This window comes from Dreissena polymorpha, chromosome 15 (genome assembly GCF_020536995.1).
Source record: "Dreissena polymorpha isolate Duluth1 chromosome 15, UMN_Dpol_1.0, whole genome shotgun sequence".
Taxonomy (NCBI): Eukaryota; Metazoa; Mollusca; class Bivalvia; order Myida; family Dreissenidae; genus Dreissena; species Dreissena polymorpha.
In genome coordinates, this window is record NC_068369.1 from 33,417,269 (window position 1) to 33,432,528 (window position 15,260).

At 32.2% G+C, this 15,260-nt stretch overlaps 1 long non-coding RNA gene across 1 annotated transcript; it reads left to right on the forward strand.

Moving 5' to 3' along the window:
* The first annotated feature begins 11,913 nt into the window (after window positions 1–11,913).
* Window positions 11,914–12,936, forward strand: LOC127859848 (uncharacterized). The gene is made up of 2 exons (XR_008039476.1): window positions 11,914–12,014; window positions 12,423–12,936. It is a non-coding gene; the product is annotated as an uncharacterized LOC127859848 (long non-coding RNA).
* The last annotated feature ends 2,324 nt before the right edge of the window (window positions 12,937–15,260 follow it).

Genomic DNA, 15,260 nt, shown 5'->3' on the forward strand with positions numbered 1-15,260 from the left:
TTGTGAGTACCTGAGTTGGTTTTCTAGAATCTTCTAACATAAATCTAAAACTAAATTTGACTTAGATGGACATTTTATATCAATTTACTGTGCCAAATTCAACAATTTATGCTCTCAAAATGAAAAATTTACTTCACTGCATAGAATAGTATTTACAGTTGCACAAACAATGCCAGAATCATGTACATTGATATGAAAAGAATTGGTGATTTTCTTAGATTAAACTGTTAATTACATATTCAGAATGTATTATTGTAATATTCATTAGTTTTTTAGTACCAAAGCGCGTTTCTCTTACATTATGATTTATAGTAATTGCACATTTTATTATTTTGACTGCATTTATAAACTGTTTCATTTTTTAAGTTTTTACAAATCAAATTTAACAATTAGTTTTGATGTAAAATCAGTTTTTATATGCAAGTGTCTATTTCACTTTTAAATTATAACAGCATATTATACATTATTGAAAAGATTATTCCAAGCTTGATGTCATATTCCAACTTTGCATTGTGTATTTAATTGAACATTGTATTGAACTGTATGGGAAGCTATATTGATTAAGTAATGTATTTATCTATCTATCTATATATACTGTCTAACTCCCCTTTCGGGTATTATCGACATGTGTGTTGTATTTTACAAAATGCATTATTTCTACCACAAGTATACCATATAAGGCCTATTGCTACTAATTAGGTACTGTTTAAATTTTATTCACTATTATTTATATGAAATTCAAGTTTTTAAGGCTTCATCTTCATTCGTTAGATACTGATGGGCAGCAAACATCATAAAACCAGAACAGACTGTGAGTTACTCGCAAGCTGTTCTGGTTTTATGTTGTTTTCACATAGCAATTTCCACTTTAGCTCTGAGTGGAAAAGGGTTAACATACTGATTTCCTAGTAAAGTGTAATTGTGATGATACAAATTCACTAGAAGATTACTAATGCTGGAAAACGCTGAAAAAATACATTCTTTCTGTTAAAAGTGTGTCTTGTCTCCATTTTTAAGTGTATTGAACGCACACTAAATGCAGAAAAATACAATGCAATTACTGTTGCATGAAATGTGCATTAAATGCACTTTTTCTTTTAATTATATGCTTAAGTGAATTAAAATCATCTTTAAATAACCTTTTATTCCCCCGGATCGAATGATCGGGGGCATATTGTTTTTGGCCTGTCTGTCTGTTGTGTGTGTCTGTCGAAAACCTTAACCTTGGTCATAACTTTTGCAATATTGAAGATAGCAACTTGATATTTGGTATTCATGTGTATCTCATGGAGCTGCAACTTTTAAGTGGTGAAAAGTCAAGGTCGTCCTTCAAAGTCAAAGGTAAAATACAATATATGATATCATTCGTATGAATCATGTGTTCTGCTTGAAAAAAAAATCTGCCACTTCTGTTTTGTTGTATGAAAATTACCCATAAAATTCATTTGAAAGCTCAAGAGATAAATAAAAGCATGCTACACCCTACTCCTTTTAACATGACTTGATGGTAATTAGTTCCCAATTCTATATGGCCAAGGGCAAATTTGCAGATTTGACAAGTCTGAACTGGGATCCCAGAGGCAGAGTCTTTCCTTATACTTGTATTTAATTTAATTTAAGATCTGATTAAAATTTTGCTCTTTGGCAAATTTTAGTTGGTCACAGTATTCAACTGAAGTTTTTTCACTTTGTAGATATTATATTTTTATAATTTTAATATCAGATAACGTTCTCTCTTTAAAAGTTTAACATGATAATAGATTGCTTGGTGAATTCAGAAACAAGATCAATGCATCATAACATAAAATAATAAAAATATGAAATAGTAAAAATGGCAGTTAAAAAAACAATAGATTATCTGCCTCAAATCTGAGATGATATGGTGATGTATTGGAATTTCTCTTATAGATAATGTGTCCCGTAACTGTATAATTGTATAGTCACATCGTGAGTGGTGTCATAATACAATTTAAAGCCTATAATTTACTAAAATTTACTATAATTAAGTGACAGTATAACTGATTTGGTTGTATGCACATGCAGATATATGTTTTGTGCTGAGGACAGTGGCAAACAAGAGCACCGCATAGCGGATGCCAATGCTCGGCTGCGGGTGAAGTTTTGAATAAATGAAAGCTTTTCAGAAGAATATTAGAGGTCACAGTGACCCTGACCTTTGACCTAGTGACCCATATGAAGTTTCAATGTTGTAGATGGAACCACTGAGATTTTAGAGCCAATGTTAAGGTTTAAGCAAGCCGGACAACGAGATGTACATACACAGTGTGTTAAGGCTTGATGAGCATTATAATTCAAATAAATTATATGTTTGTTATATTTTAAATTTAAGTTTAATGTATGAAATTTTCCATGGAGCATACTCTTATTTCTTATTATTGTTATTTAAAGTAATAAAAATATTACTTATATCTTTTGTTCTTTTCTTACATTTGTACAGAATCAGCATCAATAACACATTGTTTGTGTACTAGTCTTGTGAGACCTATACTAATTAAGAAATCCTGCTCAGTGCTGGAAAATCAAGAATCTGCTTTACCAACCAACATAATTATATATTTAAAGAAAAAGTGTGAATAAAGTAAAGTAAATAATAACTGTAAAACATGATTGTGTTACCTTGCCACTTACCTATATTGAAAGGCTTTTATTACTTTAGTTTTTTGCCAAATTTTTTTTTATTGAGTCACAGTAAGATTATATTGATACAGGGAAACACCTACATGTAAGTCACCTTTTAAATTAAAAATGTATACTGATTACTTCAAATTGCAATCAATTTAAACTAAAATTTAAAAGAGGGTGATATTAATTTTGTAAAGAACTAAGAAATGACTGTTTATTTAAAATGCAGTTGTTGTTATTACACAAATGTTTATTGGTTTATTTATTCTATTATTCTCTAATAATTTAATGTAATACTCTCACAACCAAGTTTAACAATACTAATGTAGTCTATTCGGGTAAATGGACTTGTTACATGCTTTGAGTTTCATTCTGGGGTTCTTATAGATTCTGTCTGGATTTTCCAATAAACAATAGTGGACAGAAGGCTGATTAATTTGTTATTAGAAACCCAAATGTCATAACAAAATCAGTAATTTAAATACCCTTTGTAAATTTTCTCTTAGAGTTTAGAAAATATTATATATTTATGCTAAACATAAGCTGTTTTCTTCCATAGTATTGCTTTTACATTGCATGGGCGGCTTTCTTAAAAAGTGTATGCATAGTTCACAAAATATTGCATTAATAATTTTACTAAGATAATTTCTAAATACCTTTTAAACTAAATAAGTAACTCGTTGCAACATTTATTAACTGAAATATTTAAAGGAAAAACTAAATGAACAATAGCAACTATTTTTTCTAAGTTAACTCATATTATTTTACACGTGTTCACATTTTAATTATTGGATCAGTGCAAATATCACATGTCAGTTTAACATACTAGTAAGAATGCATTTGTATCAAAAGAAAGTACATGTAATCAAGTGTGTTTTTTATTTTCATTTGTGCTGCTACAAAATCTTTGACAAATTTTGTTCTGAGGAGTACTCAGTAATATGAAAATGTTATGTCATTGTAGCTAAATGTACATGTACGCTATTTTTATATTAAATTTGATTAAACAATATCATAGTAGGGGTTGGATAAACCAACTTTTTGACACTCCACTAATATTGAGCTGATTTTTTTAATGGGCAATATTTGGTTCCAAAGAAGTCCTGGGAAAATAACCTAAATTCTTAGCTTTTTTTCATAAGAATAATTGAGATGCACTGAATTACATTAACTTAAATAATTTACTTCCAGGTTAAACCAATCTGGTTGGACAGGGACATTAAATTTCAACTCTTGTGTCGTCCAGCTCGGCCAAAGGGTTGTTTAAAAAGCTTACAAAACATAATTAATTGCCCACACAATTTTAAAATGTGTGTTTTTGATATTTTATATTTGCTTTATGAAAATGTAATGAATACTTAAAAAAAACAAAGTTGAAACACATGATATATGTTAGTTTTACAACATACGATGACCACGGACTTGTACTTTTGACCAGACAATTAGAATACTTGAGATGGTTGAATGGCAAGTCTCGGAAACTGGCCATGAAAAGTTAATGTGCATCTAGCTGTGTTGACAAAAAGTATAAACAATATTGCATAAATGCTTACCACAAACTTGCTCCAAGAAACTTGACTTCGAAGATGATTGTGTTTTATGTCTTAAGCACTATAGCTATGAAACACAAATCTGTATTGTTAGTTTCATAGAAATACTGCTGACGACAACTCGAACCATGGGTAGAAGTTAAAAAACAATGTTATAGCTATTACAGGGTGCCGCTACTACAGAACTTAGATATCCAAAATTTCCTTGCTCCTCTCCAATTCCCAGGACAGAGCGTTCATAATTTTGGTCTTAAATCGAGGCAATCTATAGCCTTACTGCACTGCATACTTTATGTATCGCGTTCCTAAGTATTGGGCATGATTTGCACTTTGTTTTCCTTCAATTGACAACTGTCGATGGGCGCGGCCATTTTGCTTGAAAGAAGTCCGAACAAAAAATGGCGCCCACGTTATACCAGAGGCTTCCTTATGCAATAAAAAGCCAGTTGGATCCAGAGTGATAATTCAATGCATCAATCGTGATAGATCGACAATCTTCTCCGTAAGATATGCATAACTGGACTATTTACATCAATCGTGATACATCTCCGGATTTCTCCGTAAGAAGGATTAATTTCAATCGTGATACATCGACTATCTCCGGAATTCTCCGTAAGATAAGCAATAAATCGTCTGCAGCTAGAGTGTAATTCAAAGTGTCGACTCAGATGGGCATGTGCAGAGCAGAGGATTATCACGGATGACAATTTCATCTTGTATAGAAATTTTCATTTAAATAAAGTCACTTTTCAACAAAGTCTAGTTTAGGCGAGAAGAGTCGTCTCTGATTAACCTCTGCATTGTGCCCAGTTCTTATTGAACGAGACTCAATCATATACATGTAATGTCGTATAATATGCGGTATATGAGTGGAGAATACCGATGATTAATAAACCAGGGTGCAGATCAACGGGGTTTTCAGGGGTTTACACACGGACTGGACAGAATGTAATCGCACCTTTAAGAACTTTATTTTTGCATACAAGACGGGGAATTTTTGCAGTTTGTGCCGATGTCGTAAGGTATATGAATAAATCATTGAAAACGTCTAAAATCGGTGACAAAATTTCACGTTGCGTCAAGCATAACTGTGTAGTACAAATCGAATTTTGAACAAAACAACAGGCTTAAATAAAGTAATTATGATGTATTTCAAAATGCCATAAGCAGCATAAAAATCTGCCTTATATGCACTTGTTAATATTCTTAAGAATTTTTTATTTTTAAGTTGTAAACAGTACTCACGGAATATAAAATAGCCCCTTTTTTCGTATAATTAGCGTTGATGACAATGGTGACGTTTGTGACAACGTATGTTGCATGAACATTTATGTGAACAGCTGTGTTACTTTGTACAGCACAAAACAGGTACGATGGTTTTGCCCCGGGGAAAGTTGCTGAAAAAGTACTTGATTACAGTGTTGATTTTTCATGGAATATTTGAATGTGGACTTGTCTCTATTTAATTCGATACATACTATAGAAAGGGTTTTATTCGAGCTTGCCAGTCTTTTTATACATAATTTCGATTAGAACGCTCTCTTTGGTAAAAATATTTTAATCATAACATATGTATTTAATTAGGCTTCCCTTAGTTGATGTTCCAATTTAGGCATCTCGGGCTTGTTTCCTCAACGTATCCCTTTGCCATACAACTTTGTCATAACATTGAGAGCCAGTTTTACCCATAGGTTGGTTTAACTTCAAACTTGCACTCGTTGCACACTTCAAATAATGCAAGCATCCTTTTCATGTTTTACCTTGTCGTTTGTGGTTTACTAAACAGAGTAAGGTAAATTAACAACATATATTTTTTTTATTGAAATATAGCCTTTAAAAAGAAGGTTCGACATAAAAAAACGCTATTAGCTGGACCATTTTCGATTGAGTGGCTCACACAAAATACATACATATTGTATTCATCGTTGTCGCTGAGTTATATTCGTGATGTACCTGCATATAACAGTTAAACGAGTTAAACTTAAGAAGATTGGATGACGCATATGACAGCTAATATCATTCGTTTAAAGTTACTTTTTTGATTCCGGTAACCTGTATAAAAATTCTACAATTTGTCTAATATAAAAATTGACTCAACAATTTTTTTAATTTCACCTGGCATCATATTAATTATTTCGTAACCCATTTGTATTGTAACATGTTAATGAACATTAAACAACTCGTATTGAGCGAGTATTATTTATTTCATAATGATATCGGCAAGTTTTGATGTGTAGAAATCACACCGATAAATGAAGATAACGCAAATCTTGTGTAATTGAAATTAGAACTTAATTTTATTTAGCTGTTTTCATGTTGAAGACATGTGTTTGCGTTGTTTGTGACTAGGTTTCGCAATGCTATGTGTCTGTGTGAGTAACATCAATGGGAATAAAGTTATTCTTTATAATTTAATACTTTAACATAAAATTATTTTCATAACTTAATATTCGTCCCTCTGGTCCTGACTCGGTAGATAGGAAGATATTTCTTTCATTCATTTAAAAAAAGTACCGAATGTATACAAAATATCGGCAAACTGAACTAGTCAGTCGATATAGCTTTAAAATAAGATTTTTAAGGCGCATTTGACAATCGGCAAATACAAATCGCAGCCTATTATGGAAACTAACTTTTTACCGATTTTAATAAACTTGCTAATAGCATCTGCAGGACATACCCCACATACTCGAATCTTAATCTATATTGACAAAACCTGCAATCTTTTATGTATCAAATGATCTTCCGAAAGCCCAAACAACTCATGAATAGCTTATTAACCTTCAACACACTTTTATTTTAGCAATACATTAAATTACTTAAATACGCGAATGTTAGTTATATAAAACGTCCAATATGAAATCATTCACAAAGGCGGATAGGCCTACTTAACATTCGTTTAACTACTTCCTTAATACAAGTACACACTGCATATGCCTGTTTGTGATCACCGCTAAAGTCAGATAATTGGTTTATCAAGTTATAAATATTAAGATACGTGAGAGAGAATAAAATCCATTTTGCAGAGCCTGATGAGGTTATCAAAATATTTGATGCACCACAAACTAACGCGGACAACTAACATAATTGTCCCATTTATCCTATGACATATTCGCCGTACCAAATGAATGAATGTAAATATTCCGTTTATGATTAATAAGTTTAAGCGAGTATGCGTACATCTCGCCTGGACGACGATCGCCCCGCCCTTTTAATCACGTGGCTTAGCGGTTATAAAACATAGACAATCTAACACCAAAGTGGCTTCTTTGCCTATAGATTGCATATAGATTATGCGATATTCCGGATGATTGTTGTGGCCTTCTTTCTTACCATCTATTACACTGGGTTTGTGTAATTTAATTATTATACAGAATTAAAAAATATTAGTTTATAAAGAATATTAGCTTAAATAACAGGTATTTCGGTACGTTAAACATGCTCTCAAACGCTTTTGCGCTTACCGAAATATAACCTGTTACTACGTGTAATGGTTGTTTCAGTTACACTTTTACACTGGTATTTTCCCATGCTATTTACATCAATATTAACGAAATTTTTACGTATTTTACACGACATAACGCTTTAAAACTGGGATTTCTGTAAAGTTTAACACGCTTTCCTACGCCGAGAGGGTACCAAAATCTCCCTTGTTATTACGTATACAAGAGAAATTAATAATTTTAAACATTGCTTATGGAACATTAAGCAATCATCATAATTTAAATAGAAAAACCAAAACAAAAATAAGTTTGGTCATTTTCTGATATACATAAGCGTTCTATGAAGAGAATTTAGGTAAGGCTACTTAATAAAACTACCAGTTTCAGACGCTCCCGCAGGTACTGCGTGTATTGGTGATATCAATACTAAATAACTCTTATACGATGACATTTATCGATACCCTGTTATTAAAATGGTAACATAAACTTATTTTCACTTGATTCTGACACATAGCAAGCAATTTATATCGTTGAGATCGTTAAGTGTCGCATAGTGGGTACCAATGTCCCCTATTATTTTACATATACACTTGATATAAATCATTATTGATATTGCTTTTATGATATTTTGTTAGTTTTTTAAATCAATCAATGTTCTATAAGGCGGATTTCGGTAAGTCTACACTAAGCTTCCACTCGCACAAGACCACATTTCCGCGTTGGAAATGTGTAAATTAAATTACTCTTACTAACATTTAGAATACCGACTGTATGAGTTACATAAACCCTATTTAAACCGTTGTACCATATTTCATTTCGATTATTTTTCGAACAAAATAAACAAAACTCGTTAAAAAAGCGAACTAGGCAGTCGGCTTATCAGGAAAATGGCGGATAGGTCGTTTGCAAACGACGCGCCCGATTAATCTATCCCTGATTGGTTGATCGATATTAAGATAAGAATCTGATTGGCAGTTGGCGAGATGTCAATGCCTCATACGAATTGAGTATATTATACCGTCAATACTTCGTACGAACGGAGTATAGTACGCAACCAATGCTTCGTACGAATGGAGCATACGTACTGGATACATCATCAGCTATTATTCTACAGAAACTATAAGGATACTTCTCATCAAAAGTGTTATTGTATTTATTATTTTTGTTTTTTCACAATGTCAATTTATTAACCGAAGCATTATGCTAAAACAGATTTGGGAGTGCGTCTTCTTGTCCATGCTTTATAATCATCAGGAGACGCATGGTTCAATTCAATGAATGTCTGGATGGTAGCTGACAACTATTGTATGATAAATCAAATGTATACATCGTCGCAAAGGCTGTCCGGTTAGAGAAGTGTTCTGTGCATGCGCTTCTAGCCTAGGCAACCCGGGTTTAAGGCTCATCCTCGCAAGCATGTGCGTTTGGTGAAGAAGGTCACCTCCTACATGTACCATACTAAAGCTTTGAAATGGCTTATCATTTAAAATGAATTGTGCTGACAATATTCTGGTTGTTTGAAATGACAACATTATGTTATTGATTTCAGAAGAAAGCTTACATCTTCTAAGACGACGACCTTCAATAATGCAGACGACACACAATTGTTCGAAGTGCGATCATTGAATGTAGCTATGTTCGACAACTCCGTAGCAAGCCACAACTACTTTGTACTAAAGACACACACACGTTCATAGGATGAACACATTGATCATTACAACAAACCAGGAGAAACAAACGAAGCAAACTTGGAAGATGATGTTAACCATTCCATCAATCAAACGTTGAAACGTCGAATTCGACTTTGATGACTACGATTACAGTGCTTACATGGCAGCATAATCTTGACACTGGTTAAAACAAACTGAGGATTGACCGCCAGGGTGACTATGCTGCAGTCAAAATACACGGTCAGATTAGAGGCCTCGCAACAATGAGCCATTATGATACGACTGCAACTTCGCCGAAAACATCCGCTCAATGAACCTTTTCTCATAGATTAAAAAAAAAACATATAATAAAACGATTTACCAGGGAGTGAAATGACATAAATGGCGTAGACTAAAAATCGAAATATAGATTTGTTTTTGCAAACAAACGATCGTTTCAATAAGCACACTTATTAAGTTTTACACACACTTAACAAATGATTTATTTATAATAACTCCATTAACTCCGTTATTGCTTCATGATATGTATAATTTGAACTAAAGCATTGTGGGTCATCATAGCGCCCTAGATTGTGTTTCCAGAGATCTCAAGTTTGAATCCCAGAGAAAAGAAATACGTGTATTGATGTTTGGTTTTGCTATAATACGTTTTTATGACTAAACACATTTAATATTTGTGATCTTATAAATGACAATTTTCAAAAAATCGAAAATATGTGAACACGTCCATTTAATTATTGTAATTTACAGTTATTTATATTTAATTTCATAAACCTTGGGACGGCATTATAGTTCATGTGTTGATTAAAATAAAAATTTAAGCTAAAACTATTAATTGATATGCAAGAAACTGAGTCATGGGCATGGGTGAGCTTTTAACAGTATCCTCATTTCCACTACCCCAATGGATTTGTTTTTGTGGAATAGGAGCACATGCTCAGTTGTCTAATTCCGACATTTATGTGAAAGTGAACGTCAGTCTATATTTAAAAAGCACATTTATTCACTTCCTTTTGATAACTTCCTCGACTTATTCACTTTCTAGTGCACAACTTTCAGGACAAAGAAATACGTAACGCCTTAAATTCTGAACGGATGTTACGAACTTGAAACCTACTTATAACTTGCACATTTGAAGAAGAACCGCTGTAACAGAGTAATTGTTTGTTAATCTGATCTGATTTTCCGCACTGACATACATTATATAAAACTTACGATGATAATGATCGTGATGATGATGGTAGTGGTTGTGCTGCTGCTGATGATGATGTCTATGACTATTAATCATGAAAGTTAAATAGGGAGATATTGGCCTACAAGAAAAAGTACATCTTGGAAGATTGATCATGTATGAAAACCCCCAACAATGCACAGAACAAAACCGTGTTTTAGCAGAATCAAATCATTACAGTTTTATTTAATAATTGTACCCTCTTTTATACTGCACCATAATGTAGCCTTACAGTTAAGTAAATGTTTTAAATAGTAAAGTTTAAACAAAATATGTACTTGGTGTAGCCATATATGGAATCCATTGAATGATTGTAATGGCTTCATGCTGATTTCGTTTCGAGAGGTTTATGTCGACCTGCATATCATAGTTTATAAAATATAGATTTCGTGATCAGTGTGACAATGAAATTATAAGTTATATTTATTATGTACAGGTTAAATTCAATGCTTTCGTTTTGGATAAAAAAATAACGGAATAATATTTTGGAATGCAAGTGGGCAGTACATAATTGTATTAAAAACTGGCAAATATGTTTAACGCCTGTTAAAGTATGTTAATTTTTATAATAAGCAGATCTATTTTTATTCGGAGTTATGTATTTCCTGTTTTATATCCGTAACAATTTTAACATCTTTCTTCCAAGTGCAATATCTTCAAATCTTGTAAGAGCTATGGTTCACATGGTAAAAAGCATACTTAATTTAAAGACTTTTATAACATTCTTAAATGATAAATGATACATGATATTTTCACATGTTAAATTCACGAAGAGTAATCATCATCGTTCATTAACATGTATCTGTGATTTCAATTGTGCGAGTGTATTTTTCTGTATAATTTTGTTGAATTATATTTCAAGTACAAATTCAAGTATAATTATATTCCGAAAAAACCCTAAGGAATGAAATGTGTTCTAAAGGTTACTGGTCACGCCCTATATCTGAAGCCTGCGATAATAATAAAATATGAACATTTCATTAAAATAATGAAAATAATGCCATCCATCAGCTGCGGTTGCTGTTATAATACATCATACGACAATGTTTTTATGTTTTTGTTCAGTTGTTCACATGCACTTAATTTAAAAAATAATTACTGTTTGTTGTAAAATAAAACATCACTTGTTGCTATATGTATGCTATACACAAGGCCGCGATCTCTTACATTTACAAGTTTGATTTGGTATTTATCACATGCATTTATCAACATCAATTATTCTGGGACTTTTGGTAGTAAAATTAAAATGCGTAAAGCAAAAATGTAAGTTAATAGTTAAAAGTTTCGGGGACGAAAATGCTACTGAGAAAAGCGGAAACGCGTACGCTATTGTAATTCACATCAAATATCGAAAATTTCTTCCTTGTTTCATAAATGAAAATAAACGTGTTAGTGTTCTGCACCAAACCGAGCAGATATAACATGGAGTGGCAAGGACTAATTGGATTTATCCTGCTGTTAAATCAGTCGATCAAAGGTAAGTATTGAATAATTTATAATACTATGTCATTGTATGCATGTAAATAATCGTTATTTTATTTTATGAGTAAGCATTACGATAAAATGCATTATTAAATGAGGGATTCAAACAGTAACCGTATATATCGGAACACATATGTAATAACGTTTCAATGGTAGCTAAGTTGTTGTGTTAGAAACGAAATGAAACGTTTATTTCCCAGTTCTTATGCCATACTCGGAACGCATCCAAAAGTAACCCCAGTGAAAAAAACAACATTTTAAGTAGTCTTTTGACGTATTGATACGAAGATATATTCACGCACAACTTTTTAAAATCTGTTTCTTAATTCTATCATTGTAAATAAAAAGTCTTAAACACTTTCAATTTTACCTTTTGCATAGAATGATTTCATTTGGATTTCAGCTGAACAATTTACTCTAAGCAGTGACTCAACCCCATGGCTTTTATCATTTTGCGATCTTGCGGAACCAAGGCTTGCGTACAAGAATGCACATTTTGAGGTTGAAGAAGAAATTGATGTTTTATCAAACAATGCGGAAGCTTGGTTAGGATTCGTCTCGTTGAAAGTTGTTTTGTTGTGTATATGTGTGTGTATGTTGTCTAGTACGTTTTTTCGTGTCACACTGTTTAAAAATTGGCCCTTTGCTATTATTAAGGGATCAACTGCAATTAATAAGGCTCTCCCCTGATGGAACATTTGTATTATGTTTATATAAGATGGATTCAAATGAATGGAAGATATGTTAGTTGGTAGCTTTGTTTCCTACCTGTGGTGTCTATTATCTCAAAACAGTAAAAAGGTTAATATATCATTTTATCTGCAGTGATTTAACTTAGATTGTAAATGCTTGTAAATAGTGTTGAATGTAAATAGACACTATATTTAAAACTATCAATACAGTATTTTTTAAACGAATTGCCCTTTTGTGTTAGTTGTATCAGTCATTACAAAGTTAAATGACAACAAACATACTTACTATCGCGATATCCAAATGTATAGTCACTTGAATCGAAATCAAAGAGCATGATCTAATAAAACACAAAAACACAGTTTTACGCCACATGTAACTACGTTTTCCAAAATCTACATCGACGTTTGCTCGAAATATGATCAAGTCTTATATACAGGTTTAAAGCTATGATGTTGACAAAATTAACAAGCAAAAGCTGTAGGAGGAGGGCAGCACATTTGACTGTTTTCTTTTAAGAGGCAATAGGGTTTCATAATGTTCCTCAAAACGGACACTGTAATATTAAAACCCTTAACCTATGCGTGTTATTTCTTAAAAAATAAACGCTGTCATTTCTGTTCAAGAACAAAATAATGTACTTATTGCCGTTGTGTGAGCGATTTACAACTCAAGAAATACTAAATACATTATTTGAATGGATACAAATATTTATCTAGATACAATTTAACTTCAATTTCACTATTGTTGACTGTTTACAAACAAGTGCAAATATATAAAGAGGTAATGTTATGATAAACAACGACATACTTTAAAACGGTTTTTGAATTTGAAGTATTTTCAGCATACAACAATACAGTATGTATTATCCGTGTCTGAAGCTTAAACATATCGATAACGTTGAGAAACTAAATCGTGGCTAAAGCTTCTTTTATGCGTCTTTTACGTCTGAATTGTAGACTATTTCAGGCGTTTTCACTCTGAATGTTACTGTACATTGATGAAGCTATATCGCTTTTACGACCTCTAATTGTATCCGAAAATACTAAAACAACAGCAAACAATTATCATACATTTCCAATACATGTCAAATGAAACCTTGTTACAGTTTGTCAATGAAATGCCGTTAAAATGCGTACATATTGAAAATTATTCATTGCAAATACATGGTTTATACGTGTAACACTTTAAAGGGAGTCTATTTCGAATGAATGCATCGATAACCAATAACAACACATTTGTAAATAAATTCGCTGCTTTATATGTTTCTAAATTATCATATCTGAAGCATCACTTCTTTTTTCAGTAACGTGGAAAACTCAAATCAAACATAAGGCCGGAATGGTGGACCGAACTCTTGTAGCATGTTAAATTAATTGATTGTCCACGGAAAACACGTTGTATAGTAAGTGATACAGTTAAGAAAGTATCATGTAGTTGCTTAAAGCATCTTCTGCATTTTATCTTTAACTATTTGACAATAGTGACACTTTTAGAATTATTAACGTTCAAGAGAATGCAAATTGTTGCATTACATCCTTCAACAATTTAGTACTTTATCTACAGCGGAAAACGTTTTCAGTAGTGCATTTGCCACTTGTAATGCTACGTTTAACGAATCACTCGATGTCACGCCTGTACATTAGTTGTGGTTCGAGATTCGGTAGAAAGTATAGAACAGGAAAAGATGTGTAACAACATTATTCCAATAGCCAAAACTTGCAACAATATTTTGAAATAATGGTATGCATATAGGAAGGTATTAATAATTGTGTCAATTGTGTCGCTTACAAATGTAAATTATTGACGTTTGTACTATCACTTCCGAATATGTGTGAAAAACTAATTTGTATTAATTTGAAATTATTGTCAATGTCATTCAATGTTTTCTGAATCCTTAGAAACAATATTTCTTTTAATGTCAAGAAATCAACTAAATTATTAATTATCAACTGATACTCATGGCTGTAAGCACTCTTAAACAGGTATAAACAGATAGGTGCATTGGTTGTAAAAAGGTGTGTGCAAATGTCCATCGCTTGAAAAGAATGTACAGGTATATATTGAATATCCCAAAGGAGTTCTCTTTTTTGAATGGCCAAATCTTGTCAACAGCGAGGAACACAATAATACTTATTCGAGCAAAATCGAGAAAAATCGAGATAATTATAATTTCTAGTGATTTGAGTTCGATTCATTCGTCTTCATCCTTATTTAGATTCTTGTAAACAAACTCAATATTATTGTATGTACTATATAACCTCACGTTAAAAACTTTACTGAATGACACACAATTCATGATGAATTGTCCAGTAATATTCCAACAATCTTATTTTACTAAACAAACGTGAATGACATAAATGGCTGGCTGTACACTGAAAAACAAATAATATAAGGTATCAGATAAAAGCAGAAATAAATAGCAGCATAATATCAGAATAACGTTGAAGGCGTGTTCTTTGCCACCTTAGTAACACATTTGATGATTGTTAAGCGTTCTCAAGATATCGTTCGGAAACGAAATGGTTGACGACAATCCGACCATCAGACC